General features: G+C 40.2%; 1 long non-coding RNA gene across 1 annotated transcript in view; it reads right to left on the bottom strand.

Annotated features, from left to right (window-relative positions):
• Positions 1 to 23,967, bottom strand: part of LOC310848712 — a 34,171-nt gene that overhangs the window by 7,367 nt on the left and 2,837 nt on the right. The gene's annotated exons all lie outside the window — the stretch shown is intronic.

Here is a 23,967-nt window from a genome sequence, read left to right as displayed (position 1 = left end):
AAAAGGCTTAATGGTGGCTCAAAATAAAAGGCATGGAACTTGACCTTTCTAGCTGACACAGTAATCACCTACTTGATGTAATCCAGATCTAACACCAAATAATAAAACCATATGTGACAACAGAATGATTCACATTATAAAATTATTTGTTTGTAAATAGCTATGCTTAACCATCATCATATATGCATGACTTAATTTTCTCTGTACATGGATGTGTTTCACAAATCCTGATTTTAAGTAGCTATTAACTTAGATTGGAGAGCTTTTTATGCCTGTGGTTCGGGATTACCTCATCCATTCTACTTTTAGAAGCGTGTCATAGCCCACCTGTTTTGCTTTTGCCTAAATTACATCAAAATAATAGCATTCTTTACTGCGTACATTCCTACTTTCTGTATCCTAACATGATATCCATGTTTAAAATTCAAGTGCAGCCTTATTCAGGTTGTAAATCTCAGTCATCCAATCTCCCCTTCACATATCTGTTCATGTTGACAGACTATGTCATAATACATCAACAGAAAGATCAGCACAGAAGAACAAAAATTCATCACCTGACAGCAAGAGGAAAACTGATTTCCACTATTAAATTAGTAGAAATATACCATTACTTCAGTACCAACGAGGAGACCAGGGTTAAAAGAATTCATGGTGTTATGATTCTGCAGGAGAATCCATTTTGTCTGTTTGAAATAATATTTACATGAAAAAACGGTAAGGGCCAAGAGCCAAGGATCAACACTGAAAGTTATAGAGTCAACTTCTGCCTTGTGTCTCCCAAGTTTGCAAACGTTCATTTCCCCAAAAGAAAGTTAACTGGGGACTTTTATTTCACAAAACAGTTTTCTGGGATTCTTTGTTTTATTAGTTCAAGACTCAGATCTTGAGATGCTTTGACTTTGGCAACTGGTTCATAGCTTAGGCAGAGTCTAAACATATATATACACACACACACAAAAGCTCCATCCTGCTTCCTTATTGGTGGAGATAGAGTTTTTAATATACTATCCTGAGCCTTGGTGTTTCGGCAGGAATTTAACAATACCTGGAATAAATAATGTCTTTTGCAGCCTGGGGCAACAGCTGCCACTTATGCATTAATTCTGCCCCTGTTTGAACACTCTCCAACATATGCACTTCTCTTTTGTCTGTTATCCTAGAGTTGTGTTATTCCCAAATATTGACATCATCTACTTTTATCAGCACTAACTGCTCTGAAGCTTCCTAGTCTCATGCTCAGCTCTATTTCTCTCTATTGATTATCTTCCTCACTCCAGCAGGTACTGAGCCGGAGATGCTGTCCTGAGAAACAGCTTCCAATGACTTTATACGCACAATTTACACGGAATTGTTTAAAGAAGATATTAGCCTCAATACAAATCAGTGAACCTCGTTTAGTCAATACTGCACAATTCAGCTGTTGGCACCCTGTCACATGTTAGTCTTTAAAGTCAACTACCATACCCAATCTGCACATTAGCCATAGTATTTAGTTTCATATTAAAATGAGGTGAGGTTTTGTTTGGGGTTTTTTTACTCGACTTTTGCTTTAAATCTCCTCAGTGCCCTTTTTACATCACCTTGCTGAGCCATATGATAGTAATATAATTTTAAGTATAAAAACCTGAGATTAAATGCTTGATTTTTGACAGTGTCCTTAAATATAATAAATTCAAAGGGAAATACTGTTAGGTTAAAATGGAGTGTTTTTCATTAAGTCCAATCAAATGGTAGACAACAAAGGATCTTTTATTTGAGAATATGAAGTGAAAATGAAAACCAGAAAACCTTTACTAAGAAAAGGTCCAGCTAAATTATGTTGTAAGGAGCTCTCCAGAGTGAGCCTTGTTGTTTCACTAAGAGTGAATTAAACTAAGATGCATTATAGAGGGAATACTATACCAAGCGGCAAATCTTAGTGTTTCATGAAAATGAAAATAAGGCCCAGATTCATTCAGCACAGACAAAATGTAAAGGTTATATATGAAAATAAATACCACAGCATCAAATCTGCTCTATTATAAGGACAAGGGTTGCAGATGAACATATTTCCTTTTGTGTCCCAAAGCAATCTATATTATTTTAAGTGTGGGTTTGTTTCCAGCTTATCCTCCCCTCTATTTTTTATCAAAATAGTATTGCAATAATAATGGTATTTGTCAGAATACTACCACCACAGTTCATATAGAAATAATTGTCCCTTATGCAATCAAATTAAATATTGTTACAATATGTGTAACATTTTGAAAAAAGCGATGCTACATTTAATAGCTTACTTTCACTGAATTGTACACTATTCTGAACAGCAGTGAAAAAGTGCTACTATTATAGTTTTGAAATGCAAATGCATCTTATGATCATTGTTTATAGAGGGATTCTACACATATCCTGTTCCATGTAATATTTTTAAAAGGAAAAAAAAACCCACCAATGTGCACAAGATGTCAAAATCACAAGTGTGATCTATTTTCAAGAAGGATGGGGAGCTTGGGAATCTGCAGAACAAAGAAAATAAACTCTTTTTGAGGATACTTGCAAGCTGTGTCTTAAATATTGATTTTAAATGTATTCCAGCAATCCCTTTTTGGCAGTGTTAAGTTTTGAATGTAACAAATTCCAGGGGGTGGGGAAGCGGTGGAATACCTGGCATAGGTGTTTGGCTGTTTAAATAATATGCATTTTATAAGAGTCCTTTTTCCCTCTAAAGAGCTCAGCGAAGGACTCCAGTTAGCAGAGATATGTGGAAAGATGACCAGCCTAGCCTCCCTTATGGACACACACACACACACACACAGAGAGAGAGAGAGAGAGAGAGAGAGAGAGAGAGAGAGCTTCCTGAGACTCAGAGAATAGCCTTTTCCTCTAAGATTCAACCGACAACAATTCACATATGAAAAGGAGGAAATATGCAGGCAGGACTGAAATAACTACATTTTGAAGCAGCAAAAAGGCAGGTGTGATATAGGAATTTATTGTGCTTCTGGCTGCTGCTGCTGCTGCTGTGTATGTGTAAGCTACTTCACAGGGCTGAAGTCTATTTTCCATGAATCTAAAATATGTAAGTGTAAATATACAACTGGATGCAAAAAATTTGCCCGATGCTACTTGGTCCATTCATGTAGGTAGCTTTCCTTATTTTTAATTTTAATTATTTCTATTATATTCTTCTACTGCTTAATCTATATGCCTCTATCTGTATATTAAATATTTCTTCAATTGCAATTTCATTTTCAATTCTTAATATCAATATATATATATTTTTAAAAAATACAGAGTCTACAGAATGGTAAAATACAGCTATACTGCAATCCTATGCATTCCTACTCAGAAGTAAGTTCTACTGAGATCAGTGGGACTTACACCTAGGCAGGTGGGTATAGGATTGCAGCCTTAAAGTAATTTTGCACTGTGTTACTATAATAGTAGCAAAAGAAACACAAAGAGCACAATCCAATCATAATTAATTTTAATCTCCATTGCTTTCAACTAGAGAGTTCAGCACAAGCTGTGAATGTTTCCTATTGAAACCAATGGTACTTAACACTGCTTAATATGGCTGGAGCATACCCATAAGCCAATTATATATTGTATGTTTGATGTGCCCTATGAGAACACATTTTTAAAAACTATAAATGGGCATGAAGTACTGTATTGCTTTTTTAAAAATTATATATCAGCAGATGCTGGCTTTTTACAAGTAAGGGACAATACATAACCTTTACCTTTATATAAGGTTTAACTTTTTCTGTAATGATTAAAAATGTCTATCAATATTATCATGCTTATTTTTACCATAAGATGATTTAATGCAAAAAAATATTGTTAGCTATATGCATTTGCTTCTCAATAAAAGTAACATCAAGTTATGGTGTACTGTACTTAAACTCTGTCTCTGTGGGACTACTCAAAAAGGGAAGGAACTGAGTTTTGAAACTGTTTCATACTATTGGGAAGGATTTCTTTTTTAAAAGAAAACTATATATATCTTTTCTTTATTGGGGGGGGGACCATATTACCCCCATAAAATTGAATGTTTTCTTAGGACTAATGCTTCAGATCAAGTTGCTAGGTTGTTGCTTTTTTTGCATTTACCATTACCGTTGGATAAATTAAAAACAAGTTTACCCAATTTTCTTGTTTTAACATTAGGTTTCTAATATATATTCAAAGAAAGAAAATTGCCTAAATTGCAGGAGATTTCCACCAGCAGATCCTGCATTATCAAGATACCATCATTGGTGTTGTTTATTAGCAGAATGCTGTTAGCCTTCTTAGCTTACTGGGTTGTTTTTTGTTAATGCTTACAAATTTAATCTCAGATATGTGTATCTATGATTTAGACAGGTGTCAGTCAGCATTAGTGTGTCAATTTTTCACAAGAAAATAGAAAAGAAAGTCTAAACCTCTCCCATTAATGTAGCCAAGTTCCAAAAAACCATATTATTAAATACCATTTATATCCTTAAGGTAAGAATCCACTGAGAAAAACATCACACTGTTTATGATATATCTAAAGCCAAATTAGGTATAAAGCAGTCTAAATAGTTTCCTGCTTTCTTTAATCAGTCTCCATAGGTGTTCATACAGTGAAGTGAATAGGGTGAAGCTATTAAAGGAACTGTAATTGCCTTCCTGAAGTAATAATATATCTGGTACAAATGTCAATATAACCCTCAAGAATTCACGGGTTCTGTGCCAATTGGAATGACTCAGTTTTACAGCACAATCTCCAACTTGTTTACTTGGAAGCAAGTTTCCTTGATTTCAGTAGCACTTACTTCCAGTTAAGCATGGTTAGGATTGTATCCTTAGGATGTTATGCTAACCCATGGTTACACATAGTACAGCACATTTTTGTGTTTATACTAATACGTACATGCATACAGAAAGAAGACAGAGGAACAAATGCTAATTGAAAGGATTTGATACCGTCATTTCCATCCCAGAGAAAATATACGAACCATTCGATTCTGTGCATGTTTCCATGCAATCTCACTGTGTGGTCAGTGAGGCTTACTCCCAAGTAAGTAGGTACAGGATTTCAGTCAAAATTAGTAAGTGGGAATACAGTGGTACCTCGGTTTAAGAACAGTCTGGTTTCAGAACGATTTGGTTTATAAACTCCGCAAAACTAGAAATAGTGTCCCGGTTTGAAAACTTCACCTCGGTCTAAGAACAGAGTCCGAATGATGGAAGGGCACTGGCAGTGGGAGGCCTCATTAGGGAAAGCGCGCCTCAGTTTAAAAACAGTTTCAGTTTAAGAATGGACTTCCGGAACGGATTAAGTTTGTAAACTGAGGTACTACTCTAGATACTAGGATATATTATCTCATTGATTTTGGATCTGTAAGTGAAAGGAGATGGTATTTTTTTCCTGTTATACAGGGGAAATCCCAATGCTGTCCTGCCCATGAGCTTTGAAGCTAATGTAGGTAGACCTACTTAAAGATACACTTGCTGCAGCAGTTAATGTAAGACAATTTTGTATAAACCCAAGGGCCAATTCATGCAGCCCTTTGAGCCAGAGATGTGGTTTTATGGGATGTGTGTTCAGAATACACAGAAATGAAGTCTTCTCCTTGCTCTATCATGTCTGCAGACCACGGTTTTTCAGGTCACCATAAATTTCCCAAAAGGGGGCCAAATGGTGGAATAAGGAGCCAATGGTGAAACTGGAAACTGCTTCACCATGGATTTAGGGTTGACAACTCATCTGGCAACTAGCAGTTAACTTTCTAAAATGGGCAGTGGAACTTTGGAGGGAGGGAATATGCATACAAGCTGACATTTTACACATAATGGGACTAGTGTACATGTATGAAAGTGTGCGTACACACTTATCAGGAGAAGTATTAGATTTTGACGCATGGAAGTAAAAAAAAGGACATTTGAAATGCTGATACTTGTGAATATTTATACTGAAGTGGGTCTGACAGCTAAAAGAGAATTACTACTTATGAAATTCAGTTTTGTGAATTGCACGAGAACTAAAGGGATTCACACTGCCAGGTTTTTGTTTGTTTGTTTTTTTACACGCTGTTGACAACTATTACATGATAGTTCGGTCATTTGAAATGTACATCATGTGTTGACTCTCTGTGACAGCTGTTTCAACACACACAAGTAGTACCTATCAACAGGATGAAAGCTTGCCTTGAATGGGCTTAGCATTTCAATCCAACGAAAACAAATACTATTCAAGGAAATATTTAAACATACAAATATTGATTTTAGTGTTTTGCGTTTTTTTTTTTAAGTTTGAATGAATACTGATGCTATGTAGCATTCCCTTCCCACTTTTAAATCATTTTAGGAAGAAATCATACACAAGCAAAAAAAAAAAAATACCATGTCTTTGGCAAAAACAAAAATGAAATGAAATATGGCAAACCTACTCAGTACAGAACTCTGCAATTGCTTCAAGGTGCACATGTCATTTCTATGCTTGCGGTAGTGAATGGGCTTAACTTGTGTACATATGTGAGCTCAACATGTCTCTATACTGAATTTAAGTAGTTGGCATGACCTGTGGTTCAGTGGGAGCAAACTCCTTTTATATCATTTACATAATTAAACTGGCCGATACTTTAATTCTGCATAACACAATTTCATTGGGCCAATAGTCTGATTCCATCCCCAGCAAATAAAACTTTCAAATAAACTGTAAAGATGTAGGGCACTGAGCCCTATGACTCCTCATAACAACAAAATTCCAATACAGTAGAGATGTTATTCCAGTATTCCGTTCTGGATTTGCAAGAACGAATGCTTGAGAGCTACATAACAGTCTGTTTAAATGTTTGAACAGCACTGGATTAAATGAAGAGGCAATTAATTCTTGAATTAGTATGTTTGTAGGATACAAAATATGTGGGGCTCTCAGCCACTGATAGCCCCATGTCCAGGTATTTTGCCCACCATAGAACCAGGTGCTGAGTTTCATGGATGGAACCACTTCATGTTCTATAAGATCACTCTTTGGGAATCCATCAGTAAGTATCCTTTAATAGAGTAATTTAATTAATTTAAAGCATGAGCAGATATTAATATATTCTAGGCTGAAAGTATCTGAATAAAAAAAAAATCTGATAACTAGTCTTTCATGCTGTTGCTTGTACTAGATTCAACACTAAGGGCAGTGTCCAATACTGATATTTTTTACCCACAGTAAAGGTAAAGGGACCCCTGACCATTAGGTCCAGTTGTGACCGACACTGGGTTTGCAGCACTCATCTCGCTTTATTGGCCGAGGGAGCCGGTGTACAGCTTCCGGGTCATGTGGCCAGCATGACTAAGCCACTTCTGGCAAACCAGAGCAGCGCACGGAAATGCCGTTTACCTTCCCGCCAGAGTGGTACCTATTCATCTACTTTCACTTTGAAGTGCTTTCGAACTGCTAGGTTGGCAGGAGCAGGGACCGAGCAATGGGAGCTCACTCCGTCGCGGGAATTCAAACCCCTGACCTTCTGATCGGCAAGCCCTAGGCTCTGTGGTTTAACCCACAGTGCCACCCGCGTCCCGTGTCCAATACTACCCCTCCACTAATGGGTAACATCCTTCAGACGAAAGGGTTAAGGCATTTTTCATTTTTATTTTTTTGCTGATTACTGTGTCCCCCTGCAGCCCCTTGTGAGTACCCACACTCTCTGAAACTACTTCAGAGATTTCAGGAACCCACCAGAGCAGATTCCAGGGTAGGGGAGAGGGCTTTGGGGAGGAGAGCAAATAGGCAGAAATTGCCTGTCCTCATTTTCTGCTGATGGAGGCCTTCTGTCAATAGAGAGGACAGTATTAGATACCATCCTAAGCTTGCAAATCCTGCACCTGCACCTTGATTTCAATAAAATGAGCATGTGGTGCTCTTGACTGAGTTGTAACTTTAAATAATAGAGGACACACAAGTAGCATTGTAAAGTTACAAATGTTTCCATTTTAAGCCAAGCAAAATGTAATAACCATCCATTTCAATTTTGGTGATACAGTATTTACAGCTATGTAAATAAACCTTCAAATTGTAATCACTTTAAATAAACTGAAGTATAGCCATCTTTTCTGAAGTAATTCTATTTAACTAGCTAGTTTTGTAAAATTTCTTCAAAAACTGGACATTGCAACAATTTAGCATTGCACTTTAAAGATAATGGGATGTATCAAGTTGGTATCCTTGTGCAAGTGCAAGAACATTTGCTCCAGCTGAAGCCATTTGCTAACACAGGAAGAGGAAATGTGATTGTTGATTATTTCCCCCCTGCAGCCATGATAGCCTCCTATAATCTGTTCTGGAAGATTTGGGAACCCTCAAGAACAGATTTTAGATGGTACTGGGATCTACAGTGGAATGGGGAATCAGCTAAAATCTTCTGTCCTCTCCTTCCTCCGTTAGCACCTTCCCTGGAGTAACAGCACTAGGAGAACAACTGGATACTACCCATTTTTAAAAAGAAAAAAAGATGTTTACTTCTAATCTGATAATGATGCTTAAGATAGTACAAAGTCTGAAATGAAAATTAGTCATCTGAAGAACTTTATTGTAACAGATGCAAGAGCAAATATTTGAATTCTATCAAGAATTGTTCCTTTATAAACTCATGGCAGCAAAACTTGGTAGACTGAACTCTTATGCTCTGGTCATAAACAGTTGCACATGCATTGTTAGGGGATAGCTGACAGGGTCGGCACCCTCGTCTTTTGTGATGAGCGCCAGGTATTCTGCCTTATTCCCTCCTTGTTTCCCTTTTAACTGAATTTGTTTTTCTTTGCTCACAGGGTGGTTGGGTGCACTGTAAAGTGCAGAGCTGTTGGCGCCCCAATCACCTATCATCTTCATCTCCTCCGGAGCCTAAATGCATATAAATTAAAATGTGTACATTTTATGCAGCTATATGACATTGGTCTTTTGAGTACTGCATGTAGCAATATCCTGAGAACTGCACCATCATCCATTGTACTACAGGTATAATGTTGGGTTTGCCTTCACTTGTAGCTTGCAAATGGGTGGCGTCCTTGGACTAGCCACATGGTTTTCCTATCATTCTTCATGCTGTGCTGGAACCTTTGGGATGAGACATCATTTACCTTTGTCTTGTTTTTCACCATGATATGGGTTGATCTTTAACAGTGTGAGATGAATGTGGCTGGTGTGTATAAAGAATGCTGCCTTAGAACTGAGACTTCATCATACTGTGCTGCACTATTGGCAATTTAACTACATATCTAAATCTTATCTGCTCACAAAAGAAGCAGAAGAAGCAGAAGCCCTTAATATACGTGGAGTTTCACAGAGTAAAACAGTTTAGGTCTCTGTCCCAAGGAACCTACAATCTAAAATTTGACACATGAGAGGCAATAGGAGAGGATAATGAAGCTGAGGTTTAATAAGGAAAGAATATATATGCTGTTGATTTGTGTGAATTTATGTGTATGGGGACTATGGTATCCTGCCAAAGATGTTATGGAAAAGATGAATTCTGGCAAGGGGAAGGAAGGAAGCATCACAAATTACTCATTAGTAGAGCAATTGCTTTGCATGTAGAAGGCCATAGGTTTAGTTCTTGGTGTCCCTGGGTAGGGTTGGGGGAAAGTCCTTTCTGAAGAGTCACTGCCAGTCAGACTAACTACTGGGCTTGATGAACCAATGGTCTCACTTAGTTTGGAGCAGCTTCCTGTGGTCTCAGGGGTTCTGGAAGGCATTTTCAAATATAAAGGGCAACAAGGAAGAATGTATCAAGTAATTTACCATATTTTTCACTCTATAAGACACACCAGACCACAAGACGAACCTAGTTTTTGGAAAACAAGAAAAAAAATATTCTGAATCTCAGAAGCCAGAACAGCAAGAGGGATCGCTGCGCAGTGAAAGCAGCAATCCCTCTTGCTGTTCTGGCTTCTGGGATAGTTGCGCAGCCTGCATTCGCTCCATAAGACGCACACACATTTCCCCTTACTTTTTAGGAGGGAAAAAGTGAGTCTTATAGAGCAAAAAATACGGTAACTCCAAACGATGTTTTCAGGTGTCAGAGAACATCTCAGGAAGAGAAGCAAAGATCATGGGTAGGCATATATTGTGATATGAGGGCAAATATATGGATAGGAAAGACACTAGAAGGCTTTGAAGATAAGGATGAGGAGGCTTTGGTTTGCAGAATTTTGGAATAGACAGGAAGTCACTGCAAGGATTTGTGGAGGGTGTCATGTGGTCAGAACAACAAAAGGGGTGAACTGAGGACCGAGCTCCAAAATATATGTGTCTTTTTTTAAAGGAAGAAAGAAAAGAAACGTGTACGCTTGGATTGCCAAATTATAATGAAAAATCTATTAAGTAACATCACAAGAATGAAAATACTTTTAGGATTAAAATGTGTACTTATGTTTGAGGATGGAAAGATGGAGATGGAGCTGTTCCTTGCCTCTACAAAAGGCTTTGGGTCTAATTATTTTTAAGTATAATTCAACCAACATCTTCTCATGCTTAGCTGCACTGAGTGACACTATTTGTGCTGCTGAAACTGAGCAGGTTGCTGTCAGTTTAAAAATGACTATAATAAAAGTGACCATGAAGATGGATCTTGTGATTTTGCGTTTCTAATCAGTCATCTGTGAAGAACACTTTTGCTTTGATTCAGCAGACTGGTGACAGCCATGATTGATAGTGCATGAGGATGAAAAAAGGTTATTAACTGTCTTCCTATTAAACTCAATGTATTACCCCTCTAGGTGCATCTCATACTTTAAGTTAAAGTACTTACTCAGGTAAGGTCAAGAATGAACTCTATAAGCACCATATCCATCCTGTTGTAGATGAACAAGGAACTCCTAATATTAATGTTTTTGGAGAGTTCTGCATTAAAGGATATTTGAATTCTAGTACTATCATTATATAGATTAATACAAAAGTAAGTAGAAAAATTGGAAACGTACTAGAGACAACATTGCAGCATATAAGATACAATGACATGAATCCTGATAATAGTGCATCAAGCCCAAGATGCATTATCCCCCAAAGATGCATGGCAATGCACTCTTAAAAATAACTGCTTAGTAGCAATATCAAAGCTTCCATTAAAACAGATTTTAACTGCAGTTAACAAAATATGAAACCTATGTTACAGATACAGTAATAGGAAAAATTCTATGTTTTGAAGCACTACCTCTAAGAGATTTGTTTAAAATTGATTTTAGTTTATCTGCTCGTGTTTTCATGTTACCCATATTCACAAATTTGGACTTGAAGAAAATGTCATATCCAATGAAATAGACAGATGGATATAGATGATTCCTAAATTTTCTAGAAAGGCTTGGTTTTCTAAAAGTGATGACTATGAAGTGACTAGCTTTGAAGAGGGTGAAGTACTATGTTCTCTTTTGCATTTCTATCAGTGACATGAAGAAGAAAATTCATTGAAAGGCGATATAATAGTACAGGTAATATAAATATTCATACATGAATTTATTTTCAAAGAATATATACTAACTGCTTTTATGTGTAATTTAAAGTTTGCTACATATTAATCCATCTGATAAATTATTATAAATTTTAAATATTCTAAATATGTTCAATATTTTTACATTGTTTTAAATACTTCACTGATATTTTCAATAGACAATTCCTTAGTAAGAGATTTTTCAAACAAAGAAACCAAATATTCACCTTCTTCTTTAATGAAATGTATAACAGGTTTAAAAAAACCTTTTAGCATATCAAATAACTTATACAGCACCCCGTCCCCACCTGCAACAAATATATTTCTCATGACTATCTTTCAGAACATGTTGGCATTTTACAATAAATTTTAATTCAGTATTTTAATATGTCTTAACTTCTTCAAATAAGACTTTTAGTTCACTCTAATTTAAAATTAAAATTCCAGCTATTTTAATTGTAAAGTGATTATTCCAAGCAAACTTGCTTTAAAACAAACATCTGCTACAATCATTTAAATTCTTTACATCAAATACTTTTGTTATGTACCATAAAATATTGAAATATTTCTCTCTCCCCCCACTCCCTATTCATAATGTTACCATAGTTCTGTAACTGAGAAAAGTATTTGGTATAAGACTAAATTGAGCATCAAGACTAAATGTATACTGTCTAGTACGGACATGGTATCATGTTCCTTCAGAAAGAATGTATAAGGAGGAAAAATCTGTAAGGTATCTGTTGCTGTAATGTGTGTTACCCTCAGGTGTGAATTTGGATATATGAACAGGTTTTCCTATCTGTTTTTTTATCAGTTGAAATCCTTTCTTAATCCCATGTGAATTTATAACTGGGTATGCCTTCATTCAGACAATATGTGAATTGTCTCTGGATGTTGGTGAACAACAATTTCAGGGGTGAGGAGTGTCATATTATTTAGCCATCATTTAGCATTTCTATACTGGACTTCAAATAAGGGAAAGAAATGAAGTGGTATTTTAAACCTGATGAGAGGCTTCTTAGTTTCACTCTTTTATTTTCACATGTGCCCACATTGTAAATTATTTCAGAGGAAGAGAAAAAATATAATTCTTCCCTGGAGAATGCATAATGCATTAAATGAATAAAATTCCAAAGATCACAGAGGAATCCAGCTAAAAAATAGTAAACAATAATTGTTTTAGGCATGTAAAAGCATTTTGGAGGGGGGGCAGTACTGAAAGAAGGTAGGATTATCTGGATTAGCTAACACAAATTTATATGAACCTATTCCTAGATTACCATTGGGAAAGAGATTCTGGTTGCATCTCTTTGGTCAGAAGCTGGATAGTTGCTTGCCTGAACGACCAGTTACAAGCCATGCTATATTTGCTTCACAAAACTATTTCTAGATTTTAAAAAAATGGTTGCAGACTTAAAATAAAAAACCCACACACATTCATACTAAAAACAGTGAAGATGCTGCCATGAAATCCGGAAATAATTAATCAAGATTATTTCTCAATCAGTTTCAAAGGAATGCTCCAGCAACATCAGAAAAACAACACAGAAGCCATTTAATGTGAGACACCATTCCCCTGTTCTATATTTGGAACCTAGAATAGGCCACAAAAACCCAATGAACTGCACTTGCAGAGGCAATCATGGGGGCATGTTGTTACTGTCAACCAGTCAAGGCATGATTTCTGGCATTCAGGATTTAAATGACTTTCAGCACCATTTGCAAACTACTGAAAATGGCATTGTGTAAAGTGAGCTACAGCTTATCCCACAGCTTTAGCTGCAATGCACATGGTTGCTTGCATTACTGCAGCTAAAATTGCATTCTATACTGCATTGCTGTGCTGCCCATTTAAAGCTCTAGCCCTTTGGTTGATTATGGAAAACTGTAGTTGCAGTAAACCTTAGGACTCTGTAACAGTGACTCTCTTCATCCCAGCACAGTCAGATGGGTCAGCTGCAAAGGCTACAGTAAATACAGCCATTTCATTGCCATTCCTGTGCAGCAAGTACAAGGATGCTCTGGAGAATGGATCCAAGAACCAGTAGGAGGAGACTTGTGGAATTCTTGCTCCTTCACTGGGACTCTAGTATAGTGCTTGCTCAGATTTTGCAGAATCAAGTAATTGGCTCCGTTGAACTGAACAAGACTAGCAGTGCAATTCTAACCATGGGGAAGTGATAGTAGTTCAGTGATAGAGTGTCAAGTTCAATTTCTGGCATCTCCATTTAAAGGAACTGTGTAGCAGATGATGTGGAACACCTTTTCTCTGAGACCCTCTGCCAGCCAGAGTATGTAGTACTGGGCTATATGGACAGGCTAACCTAGTATAAAACAGCTCAGAAATAACTTCCAGACTATTAATTGGAGCTTATTTGCAGATAAGCGTACATAGGATTGAAGCTTAAAAACAGCTAAAATTGCAAATACACTTGCTTACACGGTATATGGATCACATCTTTTGCCCTATAGGTTGCTCTCTATGGAGAGTTAAGGGCATGAAGCAATGGTGTGACAAACTAAAATTGCTCTGCTCAGTATAGCATTTGTTTTCTCTTTTACAATTCAAGAGGTCACTTTCACTGTGTTCAATGGCACACTTACTCCTTACTAATATTCGTTTAGGATTCTAATTTTACAGGGCTATCAATCTATTGAAAAGTCTATTGAAAAGTAAGTCCTATTAAATTAAGCAGAACTTACTGTCAAGTAAGTGTGTTTAGGACTACTGCCATAAACTCCACTTGCCACTTCAATTAAGGGATTGGAGAGCCTATAGGAAGAATCCTGAAACCACTCCCAGTAGCTTTGATTGCTATTGAAACAATCTACCAAGTATCATACAATTCTCTGTCTCACATCTGATGAGATTGAATTCCAAAGCAAGAAAACTTATATGCTATGAGACAAATAAGTAATATATGCTACTATGATATACAAATTTGGTACTCAGTAAACAAGTGGCATGTATTGTGTGCTTTATACATAATTAGTATCCAGTACTAAAGAGATTAAGTTCTAACCTGATTGATGCAGAGGCTATAGCATACGTAACTCACATTATTTACAAAATCTAGCCTCATAAACACAGGTTGGATGGTTTTTGTTTTTTGTTTTGCTGACTTTGCTCGTTGTTCAGTACAGAAGCTAATGCACTCTGCATATGCTCAAACAGCCTCTTGTGATAAAATTATAAAGCTTCCTTGCTTTGTTATATTATTGCTTTGTTATATTATTGCTGCATTATATTAAACAGGGACATTGGGAATCCATTGAACGTTGGAACCACTGGTGTTCCTGCCACCTCTTTAATTTGTTTAATGGTAGCCCAACCCATCCTGAAAGCTGGGCTGTTCAAAAATAATATGTAAAAGTAAGATAATGTTTAAAAGTAATGTTTTTAAATGTTTAAAAATAAAATAAAAATAAAGAACCCTACCATTAAGGCAGCAACAAGAATAAAAAATATTGTGAGGGGGGAAAGGATATGTTTTAATGTGGCAAATTGTGCATTACATGCATGAGTCCTAAGGACAATGGTACACTATAAACGGGACCAGGTGATGGGGGAGGGGGAAGGTTTTGGCACAACCTTTATCTAAACCTTTACAAGTTAACCTCATTCCACAGTTGAGTGAAGAGAAGCCCCTGAGAACTTTTCTGTTGCCCTTGCAACCCTGCTTGTTGTATAGATGGTTATCTGCAGTAGGCTCTCTCAGCCTGAAAGGTCACACAGTGGAAGAGATTGGTGGAAACATTCTTTTAAGAGTGAAGACACAGAGAAAGGAACACGCAAACACACATATTCTAGAAGTCTGGTAGAAGTGATCTAAAAACACCAAGCTACAGTTCCCAGCATCTTTATCAAACTACAGTTCCCAGGGTTCTTGGGTGGGGGGAAGCCATGTGCTCCTTGTTCGAGCATATGCGCCCCACAGAATGGCTGTCTTCACCATAAAGAATGTATTGAAGCCCTGGCCACACAGGGGCAGGTCTGGTTGCCCTCCCCACTCGTGTTCCATGCTACCCCAGCAGCATCATTGGGGTTCTGTTACCTTGCATAAGGAGGCTATGTAAGGTAAGCGCATCCTCCAAACATTTAGCACTGGTTCAGGAGGCACACTGTACTGCCTTGCCTTATACAGAAAGGACACACGTCGCGGGGGCTACAGTCCTTATACAAAATCACATCAGAAAATGTCCCAGTGGACATAGTGGCACTTGCTTCTGAGTTAATATGCACAGGTTTTCACTATCCAAACTCATCACCTGCATCCTGACTTGCATACTTTGCTCACTTCACATGCACCAAACTTTTGCTGCCTCCCTATTTGCAAACCCTTTGCAACTTTACATTTTAGGTGTGTATTGACCAACTTCCAATTTTCCTTCAGCAAAAATTTACATACCGCTTGTTTGGTAAACAAAACAAAACAAACAAACAAACCACTAAGCCGTTTATTTATTTATTTTAAAAAACCCAGTTGTCAGCCATACATAAGTCTCCAAAAGTTGAACTGAGCTCTGAATGGCACAGCAAGGACCACACAAGGCCTCTATCGCTTACCTATCCCCAACTCTTTGCAGCTTTCCCTCTTTTCTTCTAAAAGAAAGGAAAAGCAGAGGAAAGCGAACATTGAGGGGTAGGGGACAGGAGGAAGCTAAGCAATAGAAAGGAGCCAGGCGGCCATTTTTGGAGGCCCTCGCGCGCTTGGCCGCGTCACCTCGGCGCGAGTTTTGATAGGTTCGCTTCGGAGCTGCCATAACCTGGGTTTCTCGGCCCTTGCCTAATTCAGCCAATGGCGGCGGGGAGGGCGACGAGAGCGGGAAATGGCAGCAGGAGTTGAAGCGGGAGAAGGCGGCACTGCCCTTTGTCAAAGAGGACGCCACGGAGTGGGGGGGGGAACAGAAATAAGCCCCCGAGCAAGAGAAGAAATAGGGGGGTTAAGTAACGAAAGCCTAGCCTCACAAAAAAGCTACGAACCGAAGCGCCTCTCCCTCAGAGCTGCCATGTTGTAACAATTGACCACACCATAGGCCCTCCCCCTTCCATTATTACTATTATTATTATTATTATTATTATTATTATTATTATTATTATTATTATTATTATTATTATTATTATTATTAAAAAGGACGGCGATAAGGAAACCTAGATAATGGGTTCCTAACCCAAACCATAAGTGTGGAAACCGACCATACAGACCGCGAGTTTTACAGGCTCTGTCTTGGGGGAGCTGAAAGACAGGGAGATTTCTTTTAAAAATGGTTAACCAGATTTAAACGCACAGGAATTATATATCTGAGGAGGGGATCCTATATTCAAAGCATAGAAGACTATAAGGTGGGGAGGAAGCAAGTTTTTGAACGCTTCTCCCCTCCCGCGAAGGACAGATACTGAAAGGAACTAATGAACCTCAGACGTCCACCAGGGCTATATTTGTGCCCCAAACCATCCATCTCCTATGAGCAGACCGAATGGCTTTCAGTGGCACTTGCAGCCCGGACATTTACTCCGAAGTAAACTCGCAGCCGTGTGTGAGTGCAGAATTACAGCTCATCCTAAACTGGCTGGGATCGCAAGCTCCAAAGTTCAGTGATCTCCACGGGATTCCATTCACGGCCGATACATTTTTTTTTTTAAAAAAGAATATATTGCAATACATTGCGACATCCAGCCAGAAGGAAATCCCATGGAACTCAGTGGGACTAGCTTCCAAGTAAAAATTAGCCCGGCTTGGGCGACAAATTGATTTAAACACCGGTGACAGTGGGGGATTAGACGGTCCCCATGGGAACGAGCTGTTTTAATTGGCTGGCGCATAGGCTTAAATATTTTGTGGATCGTTGGTAGTTTGGATTGGTTAGAAAGGTTGGAAGATTATAGTCACTGTTGGCTTCAAGAAAGGAAGGCTTGGCCATGCTTTCTTGGAAAGGAATCCGATTGAACGCGGTGGAGTTGACTTTCAAGGAAATCATGTTTAGGATAGTGGCGTCAGGGATGCTATTCGTTGCAGGGGGTGCGCGCGCGCGCGTGTGTTTAGTTTCTAAAATGAGAGGTTCCTGAAAGTCCGTGCCTTCTGCCATAGAAACTCTGCCCCCTGATCCGAAGGGCGTGGGGCTTGCTGTGTTTTCTTCGTGGTGACAGAGGCACTCTGCACATGTAGAAAAGTACTCTGTGATTACTTCTAAGGGCTGGTCACCCCTGGCATTTAAAAATAAATCCCTGGCTGCCAACACAAGCCGCTGCCGAGCCTCCAGGATTCACCCCACCCACCCCCAAGGCTGGGCAGAGCAAGAACTTGGAGGTGGAGGGGGGGCGTGCAGCCCTTCAGCCGGGAGGGTCTCTGAACATCCTAGCTGAGAAGTCAGAGGAAAGGGAGGGCGGATGCGGTGGGGGTGGTGGAAGCAAGATAATGAAAGGAATCGGTGGGGTAAGAGGAAGGCTGCAACCCCAGCACGGAGGGGGGGGGCGGAGAAGGATGATAGTGATGCCATCGGGAAATTGGAAAGGGAGAGACCGAAGGAGGGAGGGATAGAGGGAGGAGACTGTCAGAGAGGAGTCCCCTGGACTGGAGAAGGTGCAGCAGCGAGTGTGTGAAAGAGAGAGAGAGAGAGAGAGAGAGAGAGAGAGAGAGAGAGAGAGAAGAGCTCAGGCAGAGGGTTAGGGTAGATTTCCAGAGCTCTTAGAGCTGATCGACCAGCCCGCTGGAGTCACTATTCAACCCGAGTCCCAAACACACGCCTCACTAACTACTTTACAGCCACTTTCATTGATTTTCTTTATCAAATAAACATAATACCCGTTACAGCAACACTTCCTCTTCACGCAGCCAGAATGCCACAAGCTCTGATTGCTGCATTGCCCCGAATTGCAACCCCCCCTCTTTTTCTTTTACCTAAATAGTAAAATATATTATGGCTTGCAATTTTTTTCCTGAGATCTGGAAAGCGCGATATGGACTGCATAAATGGATTATTAAGGGGGAAAGCGCCCCCCCCTTTTCAGTCTTAACCACCTCCTTGCAGTCTACCACGCAGGCACAAATTTGTTCTTGTAATTCAGATGGGGCTGGTATATTTACATATTTATTTTTACTAATAGATAGTAACTCGATTGAAAGGGCAAAGCTTTCTGTGAACACTGGTCAGGGTTTCTTTTGATAGAGGGAGAAATTAGCATAAGTTTAGCAGTTCCCCCTAAATTGTCAGTCTAGTTGAAAATGTCAGTTTTTAAGTCAATTTCTCTTAATAAAATGTTTTTCCCCTAAAACTAGGTCCTCTCTAGAGCTGTTCTGAATCAGGTTTTCTATATATGTCAAAGGGCTGTTGAATTATTCATTATTATAATTACTATCATCATTGTCATTATCCCTTTCCATGTGGAAATAATTTTATTATCGTAATTTGATATCTGAAGAATTTCCTGTTAGTCGTTTGATAAGATTTTTTTCTGCCGAAAAGAAAAGTTTTGTTTAGAAATGAGAGGGAAATGTTTTAAATGCCTTTATGTTTGGTATAGATTTCCGTTTATCTAATCGATCAGGATGCCAATAAATCGATTAAAGGTTTAGTGTTTTACAAACAGCCGTTTTGTGCTTTTTGATTTTATGTTTTGAATGATTTTACTAAAGCCAGTGGTTTTTCTAATCGCTTGCTTACCCAAACCCTATTATTCTATCCTTTTTATTATTTGCACTTGCAGTTTAAAGTGCATCTAATGAGAAAAAAACACAAATGAAAAAGAACTAATCTGGTTAGATGACTTGGTGCCCATAGTCCATGTATTTACGCAAAGCCCTTTAAAATCTTGGTGAATTATATGCGATCATACAGTGATTGCAGAATATTAAATTAAACTTAGATAAATCCGCAGTGAAGGAGGCAGCACCCAATCCTGAATTTATTTCCCATTTTCTATAACAGCATCACTGCGCTCCTCTCTTTGCAATGACAATGTGCCAAATCTAGGCATTTTGAAAACATTTTCCATATGCTTTAACTGGAGACTGATAGACAAAGAAGAAAAGGAGATGGGCTTTTTCCTCTTGAGGTATATTTTCTTTAACTTTTTCATCAGGCTTTTCTGATCGTCATCAATTTTAAACAAAAAACTGAAAATCGTTAGAGGCTTGTTTTTGTGTGTGTCCCCCTCATTTTCCCCCTTGCTTTGCACCCCCCCTCCCATAATCAGTTCCTGAAGAGTAGAGTTTCAGTTAGCCTTTAATGCAGGACTATAAGAATTGTCATTTCTATACCTTGGCGGACAACATTTTTGAGAGAAAGCATTGATTGATTTACTTTTCGCTTACTGCTTTTTATAATTAAATGTGGTTTAAATTATCCTCTTTTTTTCGGTAAGTCGGATCAGATGTTGCTTGCTGGAGGCTTTCTTTTAACGGTACTTTTAATTTATGTGTAGTTTTTACGGACAACACAGAGGTGGTGGCTTTTATTTAGTTGTAAAATCTACACGTTTTCTTTTGAAAACTTGGCTCCTTGGGCGAAAACAACTTTTTCCTGGGCATTTTATAATCACCGTTTGCCGCAGAGGTAGTTTAGCATATTGTCTTTAACACCAGAAAGATTCCTGTTTTATGGGCACTGTGAACTGTTGGATCTAGGTATAAACTTACTTTCTTGTCTGTGCGCTAAGGTGGGTAATTTTATTGGCTTTTGTTATTGTTTGTCCTTTTCCTGATCCGATCGCTGGAGTTGGGGTCTCGCTTCCTTCCCGCTTCTCTCTCTTTCCCTCTTTCTCTCCTACCCCCCTCTCCACACACCCCCGTCCCCGCCGAAGAGAAGACAAAAAACGTTTCCCTTGGCTCTGGCCACTGTGCCGGGAAGAGGCTTGTGGCGCCGTGGGGAAGGGAAGGGGTCCTTTGGCCAGGCGTTGGGTCGTTCTCCAGGATTTGCATAAGAGCTCGCGAAGTGTCTGTGAAGTTGGCGCATTGCTATTGTTTGGGTCTAGTCCTCCTGGGCTGTTTTTGTTGATAAACACGAGGGCGGTTGCCGCCAGGGGAAAGGGAGGTCAAAGCAGTGTCAAAGCTCTGACCTCTAAAAGCCCAGAGGGCGCCCGGCTCCTTCACCCACCTTTCTCCGTGCGTGTGTCTGGGCAAGGGGGTGTGTGTTTGTGTGGGTCTGTGTGCACGCGCGTGTGTGCGCCCGTGTTTCCCTTTCCCATCCAAGCCAAGAAGCTCAGGTTCAGGGTATTTAAAGCCCGCGACCTGCTCCAGAAAGCAGCTGAGCAGAGAGCTGTTTGTTGTCTAAGGGCTCCCGAGGAGAAGGAGGAAATGCTAGCGAGAGCAACTTTGATTTCTGGTAGCGTCGGGGACCGGGTGGGGGTTGGATCTCTTTTTTCCCCCTTTTTGCGCAGCTGAAGCCACCACCACCTCCTCCCCAAAAGGCCAGTCAGGGGCTGGAACTCCGATGGCAGGCACGATTTCGTCGGGATGCGTGGCCTGGCCGGATCTGATCGCAACCTCCCTCCCTTTTCCCCTTCGCGTCGTGGCGTAACAGAGATAACTGCCGTCGTAGAACGGGCTGGGAAATGGACAGTTATATTAAATGTATATGGTTACGTGTTGTTGTTGTTGGGTGTGTTCCCCCCCCCCCAAAAAAAGAAAACAAAGCAAAAGAGAGAGCTGTCATTTTCCCTAATCTGCCTAAAGAATCTGCAGAGTTCGGGGGCGTTTTTCTTTCTTTCTTAGACTGACAATCCTTGCGGTTTCGCCCCTCGTGTCAACTTCCCCTCCTCCCCCAAAAGGTCCCGAAGATTGCTCTCAGGTTTTGTTTTGTTTTAAGCGTGTTTTGAAACGAAGTTGCTGAGTTAAACAAAAAAATGTTAGTTAACATACTGCCTTTGTCAAATAGCCCCGGGAGGAGGAGAGACAACAAAAAGGCAGGAGGAGGAGGGGGGTCTCGGGATCTGAAAGTGTCTGTAGCTCAGATAAAGGGGTCTCTAACACGGAGATCTTGTAATACCTCGTTTCAAACTGAGCTCATCTATAGACTTAGGGAGCGCTTTCAAAAGGCACGGATCCTCTTTCCCTTGGGCTGGAGGGGGGAGGGGGAGGCGGGCCGTTCATTAGGGAATTATGTCGGGTTATTAAAAAGAGGGGAGGTTGTAATTATGTATATCCTCCTCCTGGCCCGGGTGCGTCCTCAGCGCCGGTTGGGGCGAAGGCAGGGCGACTCGGAGCAAAAGTCTGTCAGCTGCCCTTGGCCCGGTCTTTGTCTGATCGGGAGAGTGGCCAGAGCTGGCTCTGAAACCCGCGTCCAGGAAGTTGCTTCTTCAACTCCTTGGGGCTGGCATCTGAGACGGGGCATGCCCACCCCCCGCGTGTGAATCCAGAGAGCATCATTACCACGATCTCTCTTATCTATGTCTCTCGGAAAATGATAGTTCTTTCTCTCCCACCCCACCGCACCCCTTGAGGAAAGGAACCCCCCAGTGCCTGGGTGGGTTGCCCTGAGGATAAGTATGCCTGAGAGGGCTGCTCGAGGGACTGGGTTGGGGGGGTGGGGAGGGAAGGAGCTGGAGAGGTGAGGCATAGGTCTTGGGGGCGATTAGCTGAGCGAGCAAGAGGACGAACGAGCCAGTCAGGGAAGGGGAAGCAGCTTGCAGCTCTGGCCGAGCTTCTGGGGGAACCCTCTTGGAACAGCCAGCCAGCCCACCAGCCCCCGGGGTGCTCCTGCCAGAGCCGCGCTCCGCTCTTATCATACACACACACACCCCGCCGCCGCCATCCAACCTGCTGCTGCCTCTCGGAATTAACCTCCTTCGATTTTTTCCTAGCTACGTGGCTATCCCCGGGTTTCTTCTAAACTGTTAACATCCCGGAGTGCCTTTTGCATCCAGATAGCTAGTATTTTAGGGGGGGGGGGGACGGACTAGGGGCTGAGAGCCGAAACAGAGGTGAAGGGGTGGGGTGGGCGAAACAAAAACGTTAGGAAGGAATATAAACAGTACTGGAAGAAACCTGGAGAAAGTGGACTATCCTTCCTCAATTGCTGCTCGCATCCCCCTTTGTTCCTTTAGCTGGAAACCGCCACTGTTAAAAAGAAACTACAATCATTCTACGAAAGGAGGGAAGGAGAAAATGTGCATCAAAAAATGCCCTGTGCTGTCAACAGACCTTCGGAGCTTCTAGCAGCCTTGCTTAAAAAAAACAAAACAGTAGAAATATATAAAACAAGGATTTTTGCAACACCTTGCTCTTCGTTTCCTTATGCTCCTGCTACGTAAACTGTATCTGTTTCTTCACTTGAATCTGAACGAGAGGCATTGTGCTCAGGTGTTTCTTCATCAGACTGGATTTAATTGTCTCCAGGGCTAGGAAATGGACTGCCATCCTTCAGACATGTCTTTGAATGGCCAATGCATTCTGCTAGCTTAGACTCCCCTTCCGCTTCAATAAGAGCCAAAGAGACCTCTTTCTGTCCTAAGTTCCCCGATCTTACTGAACGGGGTTGGGAAATTTCATTTTAGTCATTGTTAACATCGCTGGTCCCTCTCTGCAAACAACGATACAGACTATCCCTTCTTTTGAAACTCAGCTTTCTGATACGCGCACAAAACATGCCCAAGTACTGTTTCCTTTTTATTTCATTGATGAGTAGGTATAACTCTCGAGCGAAAACAAGTTACTCTCCAAAAGCCTTCTACGCACTGTCTTTGACATTAATCATTGGGCTCAGATCTTGAAATTTGCTGGCTGCGGTTACTTTCCACTCAGTTTCTACGAAGTTTCACCATGTTTTGGTTACCCACGGAGAACTGGACTTCCATGTGGGCATTTCCCCCTCCTCTCAAGTCTAAGGGACCTTCACCATGACCTTAAAACATCTGTTTTTCTTACTGCGTCTCCCTATCTCTGGCCTATACAGTGTCTTTCCTGGCAGGCCCTTCATTCATCATCAGGTGGATATTTCCCTCTTAGTATTAGCTCCAGGATTTGCCAAATGTTTCTCTAGATCGGACGGTTTAAGGCCCCTAAAAGATGCATATTTATACCTTGTTTTTATGGAGGATTGTGTTAAACCTTTCTATTGGTATTTAGTGCTTAAGGCCTAAGACAAGGTTTTGACGTGTATCCCAGGAATCAGGAACTTCAAAGGCACGTCAGCACGAAGGTTATGGTTCACCTGCGCAGGGTCTTTGGGATTGTAAATATCCTTTATATTTAAGTCTTAGTTACTGATCTTTTCTGGCCTTTCCATTTCTATAATGTTGGGGGAGGGGAGTAGGCGTCCCTGCGGTGTGTTTGGATGCTATTTTAATAGACATGATTTTTAATCTTCACTAGGGGGTATTTAAAAGTATCTGGATTCCTACTTTTAGTTAATTATATTTTAATGAAAGTGTCACTCATATTCACATCACATCTGTAGTATTAGGTTAAGATAATTAGATTTTCAAATGAGAAGCGATTGCTTTCCGTCCCTTGCAAGAGAAGATTTCTAGGAGATTTCTATTTATAATGGTGTCGGTGGATTATTGTCTATAGACCAATACAACTCTTCCTTTTCATATAAAGCAGTATCT

Source organism: Podarcis gaigeae (genome assembly GCF_964106915.1).
Source record: "Podarcis gaigeae genome assembly, chromosome: 7".
NCBI classification, from domain to species: domain Eukaryota; kingdom Metazoa; phylum Chordata; class Lepidosauria; order Squamata; family Lacertidae; genus Podarcis; species Podarcis gaigeae.
The sequence above is the reverse complement of the archived record's forward strand: the minus strand, read 5'-3'. Positions and strand labels throughout refer to the sequence as shown.